This window comes from Thalassophryne amazonica, chromosome 3 (assembly GCF_902500255.1).
Source record: "Thalassophryne amazonica chromosome 3, fThaAma1.1, whole genome shotgun sequence".
NCBI lineage: Eukaryota > Metazoa > Chordata > Actinopteri > Batrachoidiformes > Batrachoididae > Thalassophryne > Thalassophryne amazonica.
In genome coordinates, this window is record NC_047105.1 from 8,476,352 (window position 1) to 8,498,590 (window position 22,239).

General features: G+C 40.2%; 1 long non-coding RNA gene across 1 annotated transcript; it reads right to left on the bottom strand.

Annotated features, from left to right (window-relative positions):
- Positions 1-996: 996 nt before the first annotated feature.
- On the bottom strand, positions 997-20,883 carry LOC117507871. Its single transcript, XR_004559856.1, has 3 exons — positions 20,746-20,883; positions 16,106-16,108; positions 997-1,017 (listed from the first exon to the last, which is right to left on the bottom strand). It is a non-coding gene; the product is annotated as an uncharacterized LOC117507871 (long non-coding RNA).
- Between the last annotated feature and the right edge of the window lie 1,356 nt (positions 20,884-22,239).

Here is a 22,239-nt window from a genome sequence, read left to right on the forward strand (position 1 = left end):
GTGTTGGCGATCCTCCTGTCCTGTGCGCCAACAGCACTTCTTGTATATTTGTCCATGAATTGTGCTGTAATTTGTTTGTAGCATGGCCCAAGCAGAGGGTCACCCCTTTGAGTCTGGTCTGCTTGAGGTTTCTTCCTCAGAGGGAGTTTTTCCTTACCACTGTTGCTCTGGGGGTTAGTTAGGTTAGACCATACCTGTGTGAAGCGCTTTGAGGCAACTCTGTTGTGATTTGGCGCTATATAAATGAAAATAATTTGAAATTGAAATACATATTTAGCTAAATGTTGAGACAAATATGCACCTTAATAAAAGAACTAACTGTCCCTCCCTGAAAGACGGATTAATAAAGCGTCTAATGACAGACATTTAACCATGTAAGGGCATGTCTATTCAAATTTCCAATTCATGCATGTTTTGTATGAGATTTATACTGTAGCCTGTGGTGTTTAGATGTAAATTTCAATTGCAATTTCCACAGATTAGTGCTCCATGACATGGCCCATGAAAAAAGACATAACAAAAAATCTTGACATGAATTAATTTGTGTCAGAAGTTGCCAGGGCTAGCCACAGACTAGCCATGTAAATAGTGTCTGGGTTAAATATCCTGTTTCGTCCCTAATGACTGCTCATCTGCTATTGTTCTATGTACTACGCTATTGATGCTTACCTTAGTTTGTTAGCCGTCACCTGCAGTCTTTCTTGCGTTCTAGTAATTTAGTTAGAGGGGAAAAACTTCAAGATGTTGCGCATGTTGTATGTTACACCAGTTTAGAGGTTCTTTCTTTGCCCCCCCCCCCCCCAAAAAAAAAGAGGACACATGCCCACTCAAGCTTGACATCCTGGCAATGCCTCTGACCAAGACATCCATTAGGCGAAGCACCAGCCACAGCAAAACAGGAAATTGACAGACGAGATCTCGTGGAATCTCCCGGGACCTCAGTGGCAAGTTCACACTGAAACAGGAAGTGCCAAATTTTGAGTCCACAGTGAAACAGGAAATGTCAAATGTTGAACACTTCCTGGCATGGGTGGAGCTAGAGTGGAGGCTGGGACTGCGCTGGACTCCGCTGAAATCTGACTGGACACAGATGATTGACATGTCACGGCACCACACATCTGGTTGAAAAGAGCTGCATTTTGAAATTAGTGAGTCACGTTGACGGCTAGTTTCCTCCTGTCCAGTAGTTGGACAGGTTCTAATCCACCTTAGTAGAAGAATAAAAATGTTTGCCTCAGATTTGAACTGAACACATCGTTTGAACCGTGGAATAGTTATATTGGTGAGTAAAGGACCGCATTTTATGCCAGAAATGAGGTCCAGGTTGTTAAAAGCGGCAATTCTCCTTTAATTCAGGTTGCGTTATATATACACGTGTTTTTCCAGTGATTTTTAAATGTGCAGGCAGCACATCTTTAGATAAATAAATCTGAAACTATCTTCTTAAACTCAAACTGAAAGCAAATCTCTACAACTTGTTATACATTAATTAAAAATATAAAATCCAGCTTCCTGATGAAGTGGTGTAGAGGAGGGTTTTCTTAAAAAGACGACCTGAAAGTTCAGCTAAACATAAAGTACGTGACATAAAGTACGTCTGAGATGAAAGCCTAGATTTGATGTTTTGGTGATAGAAACTTTTGTATTTCAATCAATCAATCAATCAATTTTATTTATATAGCACCAAATCACAACAAACACTTGCCCCAAGGCGCTTTATATTGTAAGGCAAGGCCATACAATAACTACGTAAAAACCCCAACGGTCAAAACGACCCCCTGTGAGCAAGCACTTGGCGACAGTGGGAAGGAAAAACTCCCTTTTAACAGGAAGAAACCTCCAGCAGAACCAGGCTCAGGGAGGGGCAGTCTTCTGCTGGGACTGGTTGGGGCTGAGGGAGAGAACCAGGAAAAAGACATGCTGTGGAGGGGAGCAGAGATCAATCACTAATGATTAAATGCAGAGTGGTGCATACAGAGCAAAAAGAGAAAGACACACTCAGTGCATCATGGGAACCCCCCAGCGGTCTATGTCTATAGCAACATAACTAAGGGATGGTTCAGGGTCACCTGATCCAGCCCTAACTATAAGCTTTAGCAAAAAGGAAAGTTTTAAGCCTAATCTTAAAAGTAGAGAGGGTGTCTGTCTCCCTGATCCGAATTGGGAGCTGGTTCCACAGGAGAGGAGCCTGAAAGCTGAAGGCTCTGCCTCCCATTCTACTCTTACAAACCCTAGGAACTACAAGTAAGCCTGCAGTCTGAGAGCGAAGCGCTCTATTGGGGTGATATGGTACTATGAGGTCCCTAAGATAAGATGGGACCTGATTATTCAAAACCTTATAAGTAAGAAGAAGAATTTTAAATTCTATTCTAGAATTAACAGGAAGCCAATGAAGAGAGGCCAATATGGGTGAGATATGCTCTCTCCTTCTAGTCCCTGGTAGTACTCTAGCTGCAGCATTTTGAATTAACTGAAGGCTTTTCAGGGAACTTTTAGGACAACCTAAAAATAATGAATTACAATAGTCCAGCCTAGAGGAAATAAATGCATGAATTAGTTTTTCAGCATCACTCTGAGACAAGACCTTTCTAATTTTAGAGATATTGCGTAAATGCAAAAAAGCAGTCCTACATATTTGTTTAATGTGCGCTTTGAATGACATATCCTGATCAAAAATGACTCCAAGATTTCTCACAGTATTACTAGAGGTCAGGGTAATGCCATCCAGAGTAAGGATCTGGTTAGACACCATGTTTCTAAGATTTATGGGGCCAAGTACAATAACTTCAGTTTTATCTGAGTTTAAAAGCAGGAAATTAGAGGTCATCCATGTCTTTATGTCTGTAAGACAATCCTGCAGTTTAGCTAATTGGTGTGTGTCCTCTGGCTTCATGGATAGATAAAGCTGGGTATCATCTGCGTAACAATGAAAATTTAAGCAATGCCATCTAATAATACTGCCTAAGGGAAGCATGTATTAAGTGAATAAAATTGGTCCTAGTACAGAACCTTGTGGAACTCCATAATTAACCTTAGTCTGTGAAGAAGATTCCCCATTTACATGAACAAATTGTAATCTGTTAGATAAATATGATTCAAACCACCGCAGTGCAGTGCCTTTAATACCTATGGCATGCTCTAATCTCTGTAATAAAGTTTTATGGTCAATAGTATCAAAAGCAGCACGGAGGTCTAACAGAACAAGCACAGAGATGAGTCCACTGTCTGAAGCCATAAGAACATCATTTGTAACCTTCAGTAATGCTGTTTCTGTACTATGAAGAATTCTAAAACCTGACTGAAACTCTTCAAATAGACCATTCCTCTGCAGATGATCAGTTAGCTGTTTTACAACTACCCTTTCAAGAATTTTTGAGAGAAAAGGAAGGTTGGAGATTGGCCTATAATTAGCTAAGATAGCTGGGTCAAGTGATGGCTTTTTAAGTAATGGTTTAATTACTGCCACCTTAAAAGCCTGTGGTACATAGCCAACTAATAAAGATAGATTGATCATATTTAAGATCGAAGCATTAAATAATGGTAGGGCTTCCTTGAGCAGCCTGGTAGGAATGGGGTCTAATAGACATGTTGATGGTTTGGATGAAGTAACTAATGAAAATAACTCAGACAGAACAATCTGAGAGAAAGAGTCTAACAAATACCGGCATCACTGAAAGCAGCCAAAGATAATGATACGTCTTTGGGATGGTTATGAGTAATTTTTTCTCTAATAGTTAAAATTTTATTAGCAAAAAAAAGTCATGAAGTCATTACTAGTTAAAGTTAAAGGAATACTCGGCTCAATAGAGCTCTGACTCTTTGTCAGCCTGGCTACAGTGCTGAAAAGAAACCTGGGGTTGTTCTTATTTTCTTCAATTAGTGATGAGTAGTAAGATGTCCTAGCTTTACGGAGGGCTTTTTTATAGAGCAACAGACTCTTTTTCCAGGCTAAGTGAAGATCTTCTAAATTAGTGAGACGCCATTTCCTCTCCAACTTACGGGTTATCTGCTTTAAGCTGCAAGTTTGTGAGTTATACCACCGAGTCAGGCACTTCTGATTTAAAGCTCTCTTTTTCAGAGGAGCTACAGCATCCAAAGTTGTCTTCAATGAGTATGTAAAACTATTGACTATCTCACTTACAGAGTTTAGGTAGCTACTCTGCACTGTGTTGGTATATGGCATTGGAGAACATAAAGAAGGAATCATGTCCTTAAACCTAGTTACAGCGCTTTCTGAAAGACTTCTAGTGTAATGAAACTTATTCCCCACTGCTGGGTAGTCCATCAGAGTAAATGTAAATGTTATTAAGAAATGATCAGACAGAAGGGAGTTTTCAGGGAATTCTGTTAAGTCTTTAATTTCCATACCATAAGTCACAACAAGATCTAAGATATGATTAAAGTGGTGGGTGGACTCATTTACATTTTGAGCAAAGCCAGTTGAGTCTAATAATAGATTAAATGTAGTGTTGAGGCTGTCATTCTCAGCATCTGTGTGGATGTTAAAATTGCCCACTATAATTATCTTATCTGAGCTAAGCACTAAGTCAGACAAAAGGTCTGAAAATTCACAGAGAAACTCACAGTAACGACCAGGAGGACGATAGATAACAACAAATAAAACTGGTTTTTGGGACTTCCAATTTGGATGGACAAGACTAAGAGTCAAGCTTTCAAATGAATTAAAGCCCTGTCTGGGTTTTTGATTAATTAATAAGCTGGAATGGAAGATTGCTGCTAATCCTCCGCCTCGGCCCGTGCTACGAGCATTCTGGCAGTTAGTGTGACTCGGGGGTGTTGACTCATTTAAACTAACATATTCATCCTGCTGTAACCAGGTTTCTGTAAGGCAGAATAAATCAATATGTTGATCAATTATTATATCATTTACTAACAGGGACTTAGAAGAGAGAGACCTAATGTTTAATAGACCACATTTAACTGTTTTAGTCTGTGGTGCAGTTGAAGGTGCTATATTATTTTTTCTTTTTGAATTTTTATGCTTAAATAGATTTTTGCTGGTTATTGGTAGTCTGGGAGCAGGCACCGTCTCTACGGGGATGGGGTAATGAGGGGATGGCAGGGGGAGAGAAGCTGCAGAGAGGTGTGTAAGACTACAACTCTGCTTCCTGGTCCCAACCCTGGATAGTCACGGTTTGGAGGATTTAAGAAAATTGGCCAGATTTCTAGAAATGAGAGCTGCTCCATCCAAAGTGGGATGGATGCCGTCTCTCCTAACAAGACCAGGTTTTCCCCAGAAGCTTTGCCAATTATCTATGAAGCCCACCTTATTTTTTGGACACCACTCAGACAGACAGCAATTCAAGGAGAACATGCGGCTAAACATGTCACTCCCGGTCCCATTGGGGAGGGGCCCAGAGAAAACTACAGAGTCCGACATTGTTTTTGCAAAGTTACACACCGATTCAATGTTAATTTTAGTGACCTCCGATTGGCGTAACCGGGTGTCATTACTGCCGACGTGAATTACAATCTTACCAAATTTACGCTTAGCCTTAGCCAGCCCATTTTTACAATACAATCTTTCAATTTTAAGCATCATTATTCAACAGATTACATTTTTTGACTTTGTCACATACCACTGACTTATTTCATAATTTTAGCCATTATTTAAAAGATTACATTTTTAACAGGTTACATGTTAGACTTAAAACATTTTAGACATTATTAACAGATTACATTTTAGACTTTATCACAACCCACTGACTTATTTCATAATTTTATACTATGAAATAAGTCAGTGGGTTCTGACTTATTGTTCTGTAATTTCTGTCTGTATCATGGCCACATATTCCACATATTGCAAAAAGTAAATCTTATCTGTATGTATTAAGCTTCGCTTTCCCCCTATTCTAAAGATTTCTTTGTCCAATAGAGGGACAGATATTTTCCACAGTGGAAAGCAGGCCTGTTGGCAGGACTAAACAATATTTGACTGGGCCAATAGCATATCAGTCAAATCCAGCCTTCTTGAAAGCCTTCCAAGAAGTAATGTCATCAGAAAGTGAAAGAGTTGTGTTTTAGCCCCGAGGCTGTGCTGTGATTTGTTGGATATTACTCAAAATTGCAGCATCTTAAAATATGGTGCTTGAGCTTTCTGTAGACATTCATATCTTGCAATTTTGTTGCAGATGATTAGAAAATGTAGCAAACAGTGCCGCTCCGTTTTAAGGGCGCAATGGATAATGTATCTTCCTTAAAATTGAAAAAGTTTGATCAAATTATTTAAATAGTGAAACCTCATTAGTTACAAGAGGTAACTTTACATGACCACAGTTCTCTCTGAGGTAAAAAATGGATAGTCAATGTGGCTAAATTGTGGCAGTTTCAATTAGCCACATGGGAACTTGACTAGCCAAACACTGAAATGCAAAACAAACAAACAAACAACCTCCCCCCCCAAAAAAAACAAATAAACAAATATGCACAACTACAAATTCAAAACAACATTCGAGACTGTTCATAAACTTTAAGTTTATGAACAGTCAACTTCATGAATCAACTTTAAGTTGATTCATTCTTTTGTTTCTTCTAGACTAGATTATTGTAATGTTCTATTTTCAGGGTTACCACAGTCCAGCATTAGGGGTCTACAGCTTGTTCAAAATGCTGCCGCCAGACTTCTGACACGTAGCAGAAGGTCTGAACATATCACACCCATTTTGGCATCTTTGCACTGGCTCCCTGTCTCTGTGAGAGCAGATTTTAAGGTTTTGTTATTGACTTATAAGGTTGTTCATGGACTGGTGCCATCTTATCTGGCTGATCTGGTGGAACTCTACGTGCCGGCCCGGGCTTTGCGGTCGTAGGATGCGGGACGTCTCTGTGTTCCCAGGGTGAAGAAGACGTCAGCAGTTCAAAGAGCCTTTTCGTATCGTGCACCCACCCTGTGGAACAGTCTTCCTGCAACCGTGAGGCAGTCTGAGTCTGGACATTTTTAAGTCAAGACTCAAAACCTATTTTGTTCTCTTTCTTATGGATAGTTTTTATTTTTATTTGTTTTATTCTTTTAATTGTTGTGAAAGTGTAAGTACACGGACCCACAACAGGGGGCGCAAATGAACGGACAATGGAATAGGTCAAATAACACACTTTACTGTTGTGAATATGCACAACAAGTACAACAGATTACAATAATAGACAGAGTCAAATTCACACAGGTGTCGTGTGGGCAGGCTCGAAGATAGGAGACGCCTCTCCAAAGTAGAACCGGAACCACACGGTTTCCTCCGCCACCAGACCCCGGGAATACTGGAGCCGCCAAGTCCCGAACTCCCAGGTGGCCACTGCCTCCGCGTGTCGGATCTGGTACTGCTGGCGAGGAACAAAGGACAATTAAAGGAGGGCGCGTTCGCACCCAGGAATCCGAACGGCAGGTAAGTTACCTCCACCTCTCGTTGGAAAATACTCAGAGCAAAACACAAAAGTCACAAAGAACACTGTTAAACAGTCAGCTGAGCACGTTACCTTTTCAGTAGAAACGATATCTCGGCGATGAGGTGGAGATGCCGTCCTGCTGATATACCCCTGCAGATCCGATGATTGATGACAGCTGTCGCAGGTGATGGGTGACAGCTGTCACTCTGGCTGCTCCTGCAAGGCGGCAGCGCCCTCTAGTGCCTGGAGCCCGCACTCCAGGCAGGGCGCCCTCTGGTGGTGGTGGGCCAGCAGTACCTCCTCTTCAGCGGCCCACACAACATTAATTCTGTTTTTATTTATGGATTTGAATTTTTTATTCATTTTTAATTATTTATTCAATTCTATGTTGACTTGTTTTATGTAAGGCGCCTTGAGACGGCTTTTGCTGTGATTTGGCGCATTATAAGATAATTAAATTAAATTAACTAAATTAAGTTAAACTTCTTTTTTTAAATCTCAGGGACATTACATCTTAGAAACATCTTTTCTAATTTCAGTTTACTTTGTGCTGCTCTGTAGGCTCCTCTGTACCTCACTCAGATTGTCTGAACTCTGTCATTCCTTAATTCAGTCAGTGGTAGTTGCTAGTGATAGTATTTTATTATTCTGTTGTGTGTGTTTGTGTGTGTGTGTTCATGTTGTTATATGTGTCCTCCAAAACATTTTGGTGGACATAAGTGTCGCCCATGATGTAACTTTGGGCTGCTAGTCTTCAGCCCAGGCAAGCCTGTGCTGTAATCCGCCCCTGGTTCTGCTGACTGTTTGGATCTATTCATTTCTACACATCATTCATAGGAGTGGTGCACCTTTTTGCTCAGTATTTTAAGAAATTCTGAGATTTTGTGAGGAATTAATCTGTAAATGGGACACAGTAACTTGGGTCAAGAGTTTGTCAGTCAGTTTTGATTGAAACCTACAGCTGTAACCAAGGCAGAGGTCACGTTTGCAGCTTTGGCCTTTGGATAGTTTTGCCTCTTGTCTTTTATTACATACCAACATAGCTGCAGGACAAATTGTATTGTTTTATTTTAAGATGTGTAAATTGTGCCAAATTCTTGTCTGCAGAAAGTTGTGTAAAAATGGGATGAATAGCCAGATAGGCAGATTTATGATGGGGCTTGATGGGCTGCATCTAGCCCCCCCCATTACAGGAAATAATACATACATACATGTATGTACAATGATACATACATATACACTGTATATGCATCTTCAACCACTTCTCTGGGATCGGGTCATGGGGGAAACAGCTCAAGCAGGGGACCCCTAACTTCCCCTTTAAAGGCCACATTAACCACCTCTGACTGGGGGATCCCGAGGCATATAAAAATACTACTACTACTAATAATAATAATAATAAAATAATTTTATTAACCTACCAGAAAATTGATATTTCTCATTCAGATTCCTGTTGTCAGCTTTGGGAGCCATGTCTTTATAGGTTCCACCCACTACCCTCACCCCCACCCCCAAGTGGAAAAGTGCTGAGAGTGCCCAGAAATGCTTCATCCCACTGATTTTGAAATCTCAGTGTGGGATTTGTCTCTATGACAACAATAAACAGCTAAAGACTATCTTATAATGTACAGCAGTTAAAAAGTACACACCCTCAGCAGGAACATAGCTTCTGGCCAATCTGCTGAGATGAGTTTTTTGTTTGTTTTTTGTCCCTGTTGTGATTGAATGCATGACAAATCCGCTGACTGTAGACAGAAGCAGCAAAACTAAACCTTTTCTCCAAGTTGCCTGAAAAGGTACTGCAGTAAGGTCACAGCATCTTCCTGAAAAGTTGAGGAATTTTCAACTTAAATGTGCTCTGCCACATGCTGTTTAGCTCATTCAGGTGTTTAACTATCACATATTAGCAGACACTTGAATGAGCTAATCAGCTTGTGGCACATATATGGAATGGAATGAGATTTACTGTCATTGTCATTACAAATGCAACAACAACGGGATTACGTTTACACTCCAATTACCTCAGAATTGAGGCAAAGTGGGTGAGGGCCGCAGGGGAAAAAAAAAAAAAAAAAAAAAAATATATATATATATATATATATATATATGTGTGTGTGTGTGTGTGTTCTTATGCAAGATGCTTCATCTTCATTGTCCCAGTCTATCCAGCTTTACATGTATATTGGCCTTTCCTGGGCAACTAACCTGTGTTGCACTGGTTTCCCACCCAGAGGGAGTCATAGACACTGAACAGCTTCATGCTCTGGTATCTGGGGAAAAATACCAGCACCAATGAGCCTCAGGACCTGCGTTGGGATTTTCATCTTCCTCTATGGACACTTGCTTGCATAAATATGTCAACAGCTGTCACCAGTAGCTTACATCATTCCAGATCCCAGAAAAAGTACTCTGTTGAGGCGTAAATCACCATCTACTTAACTGGCTTACCCGTTCAGATGACACCTTAGGCATGTTCTATCCCACTGAGTGGAGACTGACTCATGTAATCCTTTTGGGTCATACAGACGACAAAGTGTATCAAGGCTGACATTATGCAATATTTGGGTTTAAAGTAATGAAAACATAAATATGCATTCATCTGTTTTTGATACAGATGTTGGTCTTCCTGAAATAGCACTTCTAGGCATTAACACTTTTATGTTTTTCCATTATATTGCAATGGCTGTTCCTAGCCGTCGTGACAGCTACTGAAAATCCAAGAGATTCACAATAGACTAACTGGTTGAAAAAAATAAACAAGTGACAATTTTACTGTCATAGAACATCCAAAATGGTCCGGATCTGGAAAGAAAGCCAGCTGGTTTTACAAAGGAAAGACACTGATCCTTCTTCATATTCACTGCTTGCATTTTTATTCGTGTTGGACACAAGGGGAGACAACTTTATTTTCTTCTTCTAGAAAGCCTTAAAAGGATTTAAACCCAACAGAAAGAGGCAGGTTGACATTTATGAATTCATTCATTCATTTTCACTACTCAGGCCCACGGTGGAGCTGGAGCCTGGGGCGGGGTATACCCTGGACACACTAAAAAACTGACTCACTGGATGAACTCAATTCAATTATGAGCAGGATTTCTGTTAATAAATATATGTAATCCCAAAGAAATTAAGGTAGCACATTACCCATGGGGATCCATGGGCTCTAGACAGGGTAGTGTTTATAAGATAGGTAGCTGACATTTTTCAAGGGTGCTAATAAATTATGCAAAGTTTCAAATTCTAGTTTAACTGAAAGTGCAGGAAAATAAAATGAGAAAATTTTGTGAACAATTGTATGTATTATTTGGCACATTTAGTTGAACCTTGCCAGTTATGTTGAGATATTTCCTTTGTTCACAGCTTGTCTGGGTACCAGGAACTGATTAATGGTGACGTCAATGTCCATTGTTCACTGTTGTTGCCTAATATCCCTAATTTCTGCAAAAAATATTAGTCCTATCAAGTTTCTCCATGATCAAAGGTACACGATTCAGTTTCTCCATGATCAATTAATCAATGAATCAATTTTATTTATATAGCACCAAATCACAACAAACAGTTGCCCCAAGGCGCCCCACATTGTAAGGCAAGGCCATACAATAATTACGGAAAAACCACAACGGTCAAAACGACCCCCTGTGAGCAAGCACTTGGCTACAGTGGGAAGGAAAAACTCCCTTTTAACAGGAAGAAACCTCCAGCAGAACCAGGCTCAGGGAGGGGAAGTCTTCTGCTGGGACTGGTTGGGCTGAGGGAGAGAACCAGGAAAAAGACATGCTGTGGAGGGGAGCAGAGATCAATCACTAATGATTAAATGCAGAGTGGTGCATACAGAGCAAAAAGAGAAAGAAACACTCAGTGCATCATGGCAACCCCCCAGCAGTCTAAGTCTATAGCAGCATAACTAAGGGATGGTTCAGGGTCACCTGATCCAGCCCTAACTATAAGCTTTAGCAAAAAGGAAAGTTTTAAGCCTAATCTTAAAAGTAGAGAGGGTGTCTGTCTCCCTGATCTGAATTGGGAGCTGGTTCCACAGGAGAGGAGCCTGAAAGCTGAAGGCTCTGCCTCCCATTCTACTCTTACAAACCCTAGGAACTACAAGTAAGCCTGCAGTCTGAGAGCGAAGCGCTCTATTGGGGTGATATGGTACTATGAGGTCCCTACGATAAGATGGGACTTGATTATTCAAAACTTTATAAGTAAGAAGAAGAAATTTAAATTCTGTCCTAGAATTAACAGGAAGCCAATGAAGAGAGGCCAATATGGGTGAGATATGCTCTCTCCTTCTAGTCCCTGTTAGCACTCTAGCTGCAGCATTTTGAATTAACTGAAGGCTTTTCAGGGAACTTTTAGGACAACCTGATAATAATGAATTACAATATTCCAGCCTAGAGGAAATAAATGCATGAATTAGTTTTTCAGCATCACTCTGAGACAAGACCTTTCTAATTTTAGAGATATTGCGCAAATGCAAAAAAGCAGTCCTACATATTTGTTTAATATGCGCATTGAATGACATATCCTGATCAAAAATGACTCCAAGATTTCTCACAGTATTACTAGAGGTCAGGGTAATGCCATCCAGAGTAAGGATCTGGTTAGACACCATGTTTCTAAGATTTGTGGGGCCAAGTACAATAACTTCAGTTTTATCTGAGTTTAAAAGCAGGAAATTAGAGGTAATCCATGTCTTTATGTATGTAAGACAATCCTGCAGTTTAGCTAATTGGTGTGTGTCCTCTGGCTTCATGGATATATAAAGCTGGGTATCATCTGCGTAACAATGAAAATTTAAGCAATGCCATCTAATAATACTGCCTACGGGAAACATGTATAAAGTGAATAAAATTGGTCCTAGCACAGAACCTTGTGGAACTCCATAATTAACCTTAGTCTGTGAAGAAGATTCCCCATTTACATGAACAAATTGTAATCTATTAGATAAATATGATTCAAACCACCGCAGCACAGTGCCTTTAATACCTATGACATGCTCTAATCTCTGTAATAAAATTGTATGGTCAACAGTATCAAAAGCAGCACTGAGGTCTAACAGAACAAGCACAGAGATGAGTCCACTGTCTGAGGCCATAAGAAGATCATTTGTAACCTTCACTAATGCTGTTTCTGTACTATGATGAATTCTAAAACCTGACTGAAACTCTTCAAATAGACCATTCCTCTGCAGATGATCAGTTAGCTGTTTTACAACTACCCTTTCAAGAATTTTTGAGAGAAAAGGAAGGTTGGAGATTGGCCTATAATTAGCTAAGATAGCTGGGTCAAGTGATGGCTTTTTAAGTAATGGTTTAATTACTGCCACCTTAAAAGCCTGTGGTACATAGCCAACTAACAAAGATAGATTGATCATATTTAAGATCGAAGCATTAAATAATGGTAGGGCTTCCTTGAGCAGCCTGGTAGGAATGGGGTCTAATAAACATGTTGATGGTTTGGAGGAAGTAACTAATGAAAATAACTCAGACAGAACAATCTGAGAGAAAAAGTCTAACCAAATACCGGCATCACTGAAAGCAGCCAAAGATAACGATACGTCTTTGGGATGGTTATGAGTAATTTTTTCTCTAATAGTTAAAATTTTATTAGCAAAGAAAGTCATGAAGTCATTACTAGTTAAAGTTAAAGGAATACTCGGCTCAATAGAGCTCTGACTCTTTGTCAGCCTGGCTACAGTGCTGAAAAGAAACCTGGGGTTGTTCTTATTTTCTTCAATTAGTGATGTTCTAGCTTTATGGAGGGCTTTTTTTTATAGAGCAACAGATTCTTTTTCCAGGCTAAGTGAAGATCTTCTAAATTAGTGAGACGCCATTTCCTCTCCAACTTACGGGTTATCTGCTTTAAGCTGCTGTTAAGTCTTCAATTTCCATACCATAAGTCAGAACAAGATCTAAGATATGATTAAAGTGGTGGGTGGACTCATTTACATTTTGAGCAAAGCCAGTTGAGTGTAATAATAGATTAAAAATGCAGTGTTGAGGCTGTCATTCTCAGCATCTGTGTGGATGTTAAAATCGCCCACTATAATTATCTTATCTGAGCTAAGCACTAAGTCAGACAAAACGTCTGAAAATTCACAGAGAAACTCACAGTAACGACCAGGTGGACGATAGATAATAACAAATAAAACTGCTTTTGGGGACTTCCAATTTGGATGGACAAGACTAAGAGTCAAGCTTTCAAATGAATTAAAGCTCTGTCTGGGTTTTTGATTAATTAATAAGCTGGAATGGAAGATTGCTGCTAATCCTCCGCCTCGGCCCGTGCTACGAGCATTCTGACAGTTAGTGTGACTCGGGGGTGTTGACTCATTTAAACTAACATATTCATCCTGCTGTAACCAGGTTTCTGTTAGGCAGAATAAATCAATATGTTGATCAATTATTATATCATTTACCAACAGGGACTTAGAAGAGAGAGACCTAATGTTTAATAGACCACATTTAACTGTTTTAGTCTGTGGTGCAGTTGAAGGTGCTATATTACTTTTTCTTTTTGAATTTTTATGCTTAAATAGATTTTTGCTGGTTATTGGTGGTCTGGGAGCAGGCACCGTCTCTACGGGGATGGGGTAATGAGGGGATGGCAGGGGGAGAGAAGCTGCAGAGAGGTGTGTAAGACTACAACTCTGCTTCCTGGTCCCAACCCTGGATAGTCACGGTTTGGAGGATTTAAGAAAATTGGCCAGATTTCTAGAAATGAGAGCTGCTCCATCCAAAGTGGGATGGATGCCGTCTCTCCTAACAAGACCAGGTTTTCCCCAGAAGCTTTGCCTATGAAGCCCACCTCATTTTTTGGACACCACTCAGACAGCCAGCAATTCAAGGAGAACATGCGGCTAAACATGTTATGATCAAAGGTACACGCATGCCCGCACACATACACATACACAGATATATAATTGTCTTGCATGGATGTGCTTTGCTTGAGTTGAGGCTACATAGATTTATTAGATAGAAATCCTGCTCAATTGAATTGGGCTCATCCAGTGAGTCATTTTTTTTGAGTGCAGGCTGCCAGTCTGTCGCAGGGCCAACACACTGTCACTCATACCTATAGTCAGTTTTAAGTTTCCAGTTGTGACGACATGGAAAATGCAAAGAAATAATTAGAGCACCGCACTCGTAGAGCACAAACTTCGGCCAACACTTGGTTCCAATTCCACAAAATTTTTACCTTGGAAAAAAGTTTCAAGGCCAAAGTCCTATTTGAAGTAGCTTTTCATGAGCTAAAATATAATACAAAATATAGATCAAAAGGGCTTTTTCAATGTTAAAATAATCAAATATCTGCTAAATCCGCAATACAGATCAGATGTGGATCAGACTTAGCCTGTTCATTGAGAATGTCAGTTTGCACGCCATTGTCACAAATGAGAGTGACTGATGCACTTTTGATTAAGATATAATGCAAAATGTACACCAAATGGGTTTTTCAATATAAAATTCAAATGTCCACAACATCCACAATCTGGATCAGATCCAGACCAAACTTTGTCAGGCAAAAGTGAGTGCCAGTCTGCACCTCACTTTAAAACATGAGAGTGATTGGGGCATGTTTGGTTAAGATATAATTTAAAATATTCATGAATTGGGGTTTTCAATTTTAAATTGAAATTACTATAAAATCTGTCATCTGGCTCAGATCTGGATCAAGCTTTGCCAGTTGATAAAGGATACCATCCTACAAAACACTCTCAAATATGAAAGATGTTTGATTGTTTCTGACAGAGTTATAAATGTAAAGTAAGTCCCTTCGGCTGTTCCCTTGTTTGCACTCGGGGTCGCCACAGCAAATCCAAGTTGGATCTGCATGTTGAATTGGCACAGGTTTTACGCCGGATGCCCTTCCTGACGCAACTCCACATTACATGGAGAAATGTGGCAGGGGTGGGATTTGAACCCGGAGCCTTCTGAACTGAAACCAAGCGCATTAACCACTTGGCCACCACCCCTGCTTTTTGACAGAGTTATACATTTTTTACATTTTTTAAAATTCATTCAATGTTAAAGATATGGATTTGTTGTCATCTTTCCAAGATTTTTCCTGACATTGCCCTTTGACCTATGGCCTTGAAAATTTAATCTGTTCTTGGCTATCAGGAAATGAATCTTCAGTAAAAAAAAATTCATAACAATATATGAACAATTGTGGGATCCAGGCTGTTCACAGACAAATAAACAAACAGGGGCTATAAGGTAACCTCCTCCAACTTCATCGAAATAGGTAAATCTAATGCAGTCATCCTTACCTTTACTTTGTCTTTTGTCATTGTGAGTGTTGAGGACCCCCAGTTGCCAGAGAAGCCCCAGGGGACGCCCAAGCTTCAACTGGCTTTGGCAGCTAGATGGTTACGGGAGGTGGTGGCATAACAGCTGCACGTTGGCCTGGGACACCAGTGACTTGGGTTCGCTTCCCCATCAAATCAAATCAAATCAATTTTATTTATATAGCACCAAATCACAACAAACAGTTGCCCCAAGGCGCCTTATATTGTAAGGCAAGGCCATACAATAATTACATAAAACCCCCAACGGTCAAAACGACCCCCTGTGAGCAAGCACTTGGCAACAGTGGGAAGGAAAAACTCCCTTTTAACAGGAAGAAACCTCCAGCAGAACCAGGCTCAGGGAGGGGCAGTCTTCTGCTGGGACTGGTTGGGGCTGAGGGAGAGAACCAGGAAAAAGACATGCTGTGGAGGGGAGCAGAGATCAATCACTAATGATTAAATGCAGAGTGGCGCATACAGAGCAAAAAGAGAAAGAAACAGTGCATCATGGGAACCCCCCAGCAGTCTAAGTCTATAGCAGCATAACTAAGGGATGGTTCAGGGTCACCTGATCCAGCCCTAACTATAAGCTTTAGCAAAAAGGAAAGTTTTAAGCCTAATCTTAAAAGTAGAGAGGGTGTCTGTCTCCCTGATCCGAATTGGGAGCTGGTTCCACAGGAGAGGAGCCTGAAAGCTGAAGGCTCTGCCTCCCATTCTACTCTTACAAACCCTAGGAACTACAAGTAAGCCTGCAGTCTGAGAGCGAAGCGCTCTATTGGGGTGATATGGTACTATGAGGTCCCTAAGATAAGATGGGACCTGATTATTCAAAACCTTATAAGTAAGAAGAAGAATTTTAAATTCTATTCTAGAATTAACAGGAAGCCAATGAAGAGAGGCCAATATGGGTGAGATATGCTCTCTCCTTCTAGTCCCTGTTAGCACTCTAGCTGCAGCATTTTGAATTAACTGAAGGCTTTTCAGGGAACTTTTAGGACAACCTGATAATAATGAATTACAATAGTCCAGCCTAGAGGAAATAAATGCATGAATTAGTTTTTCAGCATCACTCTGAGACAAGACCTTTCTAATTTTAGAGATATTGCCCAAATGCAAAAAAGCAGTCCTACATATTTGTTTAATATGCGCATTGAATGACATATCCTGATCAAAAATGACTCCAAGATTTCTCACAGTATTACTAGAGGTCAGGGTAATGCCATCCAGAGTAAGGATCTGGTTAGACACCATGTTTCTAAGATTTGTGGGGCCAAGTACAATAACTTCAGTTTATCACATTGAATTATCACAGTTGATCACAGCCATGCTCCCGACTGGCACTCTTAACATCAGTGCTGAGGAGGAGTGAGAGACACGTGCCGTGGGCCCTGCTGGAAATAAGTCCTTCACTGAGACTTTCGGTGGTTACCCACATTAAATAAGAGAACCTCAACCTCTACTTTCAAGAGGTGGCGATGGACTGGTATTCCTCTTAGTGCAGCAAATAACTGAAACAATAATTCAAATTCAGACATTGCTGCTTCGAAAAAAACTGACGGTCCATTTGAATTTTCAATAGGCAGCCATGTAGGTGTCAATTGAAGAATTACACAGGGGTTAAAATATAAAAATGCTCCGATTATATTGAAAACTATACCACATTATTTGTCTGATCACAAAGATTCAAAAAAGGTATAGTTCGGACTATCTATGACTGAATGTTATGGAGTTATGGGGTAAAAACCTTAAGAATGGTAACAAAGGTCAATTTCAGTTTGTACAGGGGTCAACAGTTAAAGTTGCTCCAATTTTAGTAAAAAATGGTGCAAATTGTTGATTGAGCTACTTGGATTAATAAATGGAATAGTTTTGACTGTGTTGAATGTTTGCTCTCTAAAGTAAAGGTCAACTAATGTTGACATCCATTGAATTCTATGACATGTGACATATTTTACCCTGTAACTTGATAACTAAGCATGATACATGGAGCAAACTATTCCTTTTTGAAACCCTATTAACTCAACCAATAATTTGCATCACCTTTGAACAAAATTGGAGCAACTCGAACTTTTAACACCTGTACAAACTGAAACTGAACTTTGTCACCATTCTTGTTGTTTTTACCCCATAACTCTATAGAATTCAGACATATGAGGTCTGTTAGAAAATATCCAACCTTTTTATTTTTTTAAAAACTATATGGATTTGAATCATGTGCACTTGCATCAGCCAAGCTTGAACCTTCGTGTGCATGCGTGAGTTTTTTCACACCTGTCAGTTGCGTCATTCGCCTGTGGGCAGGCTTTGAGTGAGCACTGGTCCACCCCCCTCATCAGATTTTCATTGTCAGGGAAATACTGAGCGATTGGAGCAGCACTGAATCAAATTTTTCCAGAAACTGTGAGAGACAGCCAGGTGGAAACCATTCGAAGATTCAGACGGCTTTCGGTGAGGATACTCTGGGCGTCACACAGATTAAGGAGCATTACAATCGGATTAATGACGGCCCACAGCGGCGGAGGGCACGCCAGAGAAATTGTGGAAGAGGTGTACATCAGCACTTTTGCGGCACATTACACTGTTACAGGAGATTTTGTAATGAAAGACGTGCGGAGGAATTCGCGCGTTGGGACGGAGCCGCAATGGCGCACAACAAAAAGCATGTCCATGTTGGAAGTCTCACAGGACAAGTTGTGACATGCCCAGCTGTTACACAATTTCTCGGATACTCACTCGACTGAAAATCCACTGAAAGCCGTCTGAATCTTCCGAATGGTTTCCAACACGGATGTGCTTTTTGTTGTGCGCCATTGCAGCTCCGTCCCGATGCGCAAATTCCTCCGCACGTCTTTCATTACAAAATCTCCTGTAACAGTGGAATGTGCCGCAAAAGTGCTGATGTCCACCTCTTCTGCAATTTCTCTGGTAGTCAGATGACGTCCCGGATCAACACAGCCTTCACTTTGGAAATGATCTGGTCGTTTCAGCCTGTCGATGGCCGCTCGGAGCGCGGCGCGCCCTCTGCCGCTGTGGGCCGTCTTTAATCCGGTTGTAATGCTCCTTAATCTGTGTGACGCCCAGAGTATCCTCACCGAAAGTCGTCTGAATGTTCCAAATGGTTTCCACCTGGCTGTCTCTCACAGTTTCTGGACAAATTTGATTCAGCGCTGCTCCAATCGCTCAGCCATTTCCCTGACAATGAAAATCCGACGAGGGGGGTGGACCAGTGGTCACTCAAAGCCAGGCGAATGACGCAACCGACAGGCGTGAAAAAACTCACGCATACACACGAAGGTTCAAGCTTGGCTGATGCAAGCGCACATGATTCAAATCCATATAGTTTTTTAAAAAAATAAAAAGGTCAGATAGTTTTCTAACAGACCTCGTAGATAGTCCAAAACTATACCTTTTTGGAATCTTTACAATCAGATAAAATAATGTGGTATAGTTTTCAATATGACTGGAACATTTTTATATTTTGACCCCCTATGTAATTTTTCAATTGACCCCTACGTGGCTGCCTATTGAAAATTCAAGTGGCCTGTCGGGTTTTTCCAACAAGTATTATCTAAGGTGTACGTTTGCCAGATTTGGTCCTTGTATAACCATTTGAAGGATTCCTCTGTAAATAGTCTGTTATCTGCTGCACTATCCTGGGTGGTTGGCATTCAGGGCCCGAGGTGGTGTCCTGGATGCAGTGAAGCACGGCACCAGTGCATGCTCCCAGACTTGACTTGACTGGTTATTTTAATAGTTCAAGAGTTTGAAGTAAAGTAAAGTACAGTGTCACACTGGCCTCCTGTCCACAGCCAGCAGGTTCATGTAGTGGTGTCAAAAAGGTAACTGAACTGTCTAAAATCCTATTAAATTTAATGCTTTACTAAAATGGCATTCATTGTGTTCCCATATGGAATGCTCCATTCTTGCACAATTATACCACAGTGGAATGCGTTATATGACAAACTGTCAAAAATTGTCCTCATAGTGAATTTTTATCAGACACAGCACACCTGTGGTCTGATGCAATCAAGTAGTAATGCCTGCATCAGATTTTCTGTCAAGCACACAAATCCTGCTTGCTACTGAGGACAGTTTTCTGCTACTATGTTAAATTGTCACAGTCGTCACATTTAAACTGTGTTATTGCTGTAATCGGTGGTAAAGAGGGGAACATGTTGGCAAATCCTAAACTAGAGAGAAGCTGCTTGAGTGGAACCAACTGTCAAATCAAATCTACATAATTTGAATTTTACTGGACTGGGTGAGTATACACAATGGCAAAAAGTATAATATAATTAAAAATATTTGCCCAGCCATGTTAGACTGTTCCTATGTTTGTGGCTAATAGCTCATGTATGAGGAGGGGTGGGTACTGGCAGGGACTTCGTGATGCAATACAATTGTATCATGATACACTGCGGCAGGAAGCTCGCTCCTGGTGCAGGGACCCAAACAGGAAGTGCCAAATTTTGAATCGACAGTGAAGCAGGAAATGTCAATTCTAATCCAATTACATTTTTACCGCAAATCTGATTGGTTAATCATGAGATTTCAGACCGTATAATATTGGGGTAACGGTGGCAAAATATTCAACCATTTCACATTTGGCTGTATTACATCGCACCCTGACCGGTGTTCTGATGAGATAATGTTCTTGTCGAATGTCAGGCCTGTCCTCCTCACAGCTGTGCATGTGCAATATTGTCTGGATGCGGAACTGTTGATTTATATGACAAGGTGCACAATTTGACAGAACACCGGCTGTGCGCGCTGCTAGCTGTTAGTGCTGTTAGCTGAGAGTGAGAGAAAGCCGTGTACTGACGCCACCGGCAAAATGGGTGAATTTAAGTACCATACAAAATTATTGATTCTGATACAGAATTACCTTTTCACATTTGATGGATTTGATGGATTTTCACATTTGATGGATTACTCCTCATCCTGATGCTAACGCATCACTGGTAAAGCTCAATTTGCAACCGTATAACCAGCATGAACATCCACAAATCATCAGACACAACAGGGTTATTCCCTAAATGTTAACCACTTCCTGGATTGACAGATGAGATCTTGTGGAATCTTGCAGGAACTCAGTGGCAAGTTCACACTGAAACAGGAAGTGCCAAATTTTGACTCCACAGTCAAACAAGAAATATCAAATGTTGAGCACTTCCTGTCATGGGTGGGACTACAGTGGAGGCCAGGGTTGCGCTGAACTCCCCTGAAATCTGATTGGACACAGATGATTCACATGGCACGGCACATGCAAAAAAAAAAAAAAAAAAAAAAGAGCTGCATTTTGAAATCAGTGACACCTATTGACTGCTAGGCCCCTCCTGTCCAGTAGTTGGGGGTGTGTAAAACAAGAAGTTCTATTCCACCTTATTAGAAGAAGAAAAATCTTATTAGAAGAAGAAAAATACATCATCTGAACTGTGGACTCCTAATGACACTAGAGGTACATTGGTGAATAAATGGCCGTATTTTATGCCAAAAATGAGGTCCAGCTTGTTCTCCTTTAATTCAGGTTGTTATGAAATAGTAATGTTCCTTACAGATGCATAATGGCGAATGCACCCTGAGTTTGCTGTGCAGTATATATCATTTAGAAAATCTGGCTCCTTTTTTGATGATACAAGTTGCATCATCTCACACACACTGATATGTGGAGCTTCTATTTGAGATTCTCATCATGTGGCACATATATAGTTCTGGCATTTAACAGTGAACAGATGTTTGATGTAAGAGATGATACCACAGTTCCATACATGTTAACTGACAATTTAACAGAAATGTGAAACAGCCACTTCCCGGCTTGTTGCCATTAAGAAATGGGGAGCTGGCATCAGGCTGACAGCTTGGTACATTCAACTAAATTCTTTTCCCACTGCTGACGTTTTAGGGGTAGGATGGAGTAGCTATGTCATTTGGAGAGCAGAAACTCTTGAATCTATAGGAGCATCATTTGATGACTGGGATAATTTAGGTACTGGACAAAGAGAAAACATGCAGATTTTAGTTTTATGACACCAAATCAAACTACTACAGTAAATGTTCTTCTTATAAGCCTCGATCTCTACAATATGATCTAATAACTGTCACATAAAAATATAATTTAAATTAAATAATTGTTACATTTAGAAAATCGAATAACTATATGAAGTAAATTCAAATATATAAATTAAATATTAAAATAAAAATGAAATATGTAATAATAATCATAAATCAGTGGACAGACTCAAGACGATTTCCAAGTTATTCAATATTCATTGCAGTTCAATTAAAATCAGCCCACAAGAAATGGAATGAATGTAGTACATTACTTTTTTAATTTTGTTTGATCATATTCAAGAGATTTTGTGTCACTTTTACATTCAAGTAGATTTTTTTTAATCTATAATAGGACTGAGACTTTTTTCTTTTTTGTGACATAAAAAAAATTAAATATGAGCTAATTTTTGTCATTCTTAAGCTTTTGAACAAGCTGTGGTTTTTCTTGTCTCAATTTCATGAGACCTAACTTCTGGAGCTCTGTGAGCCTCATTTATATCTAC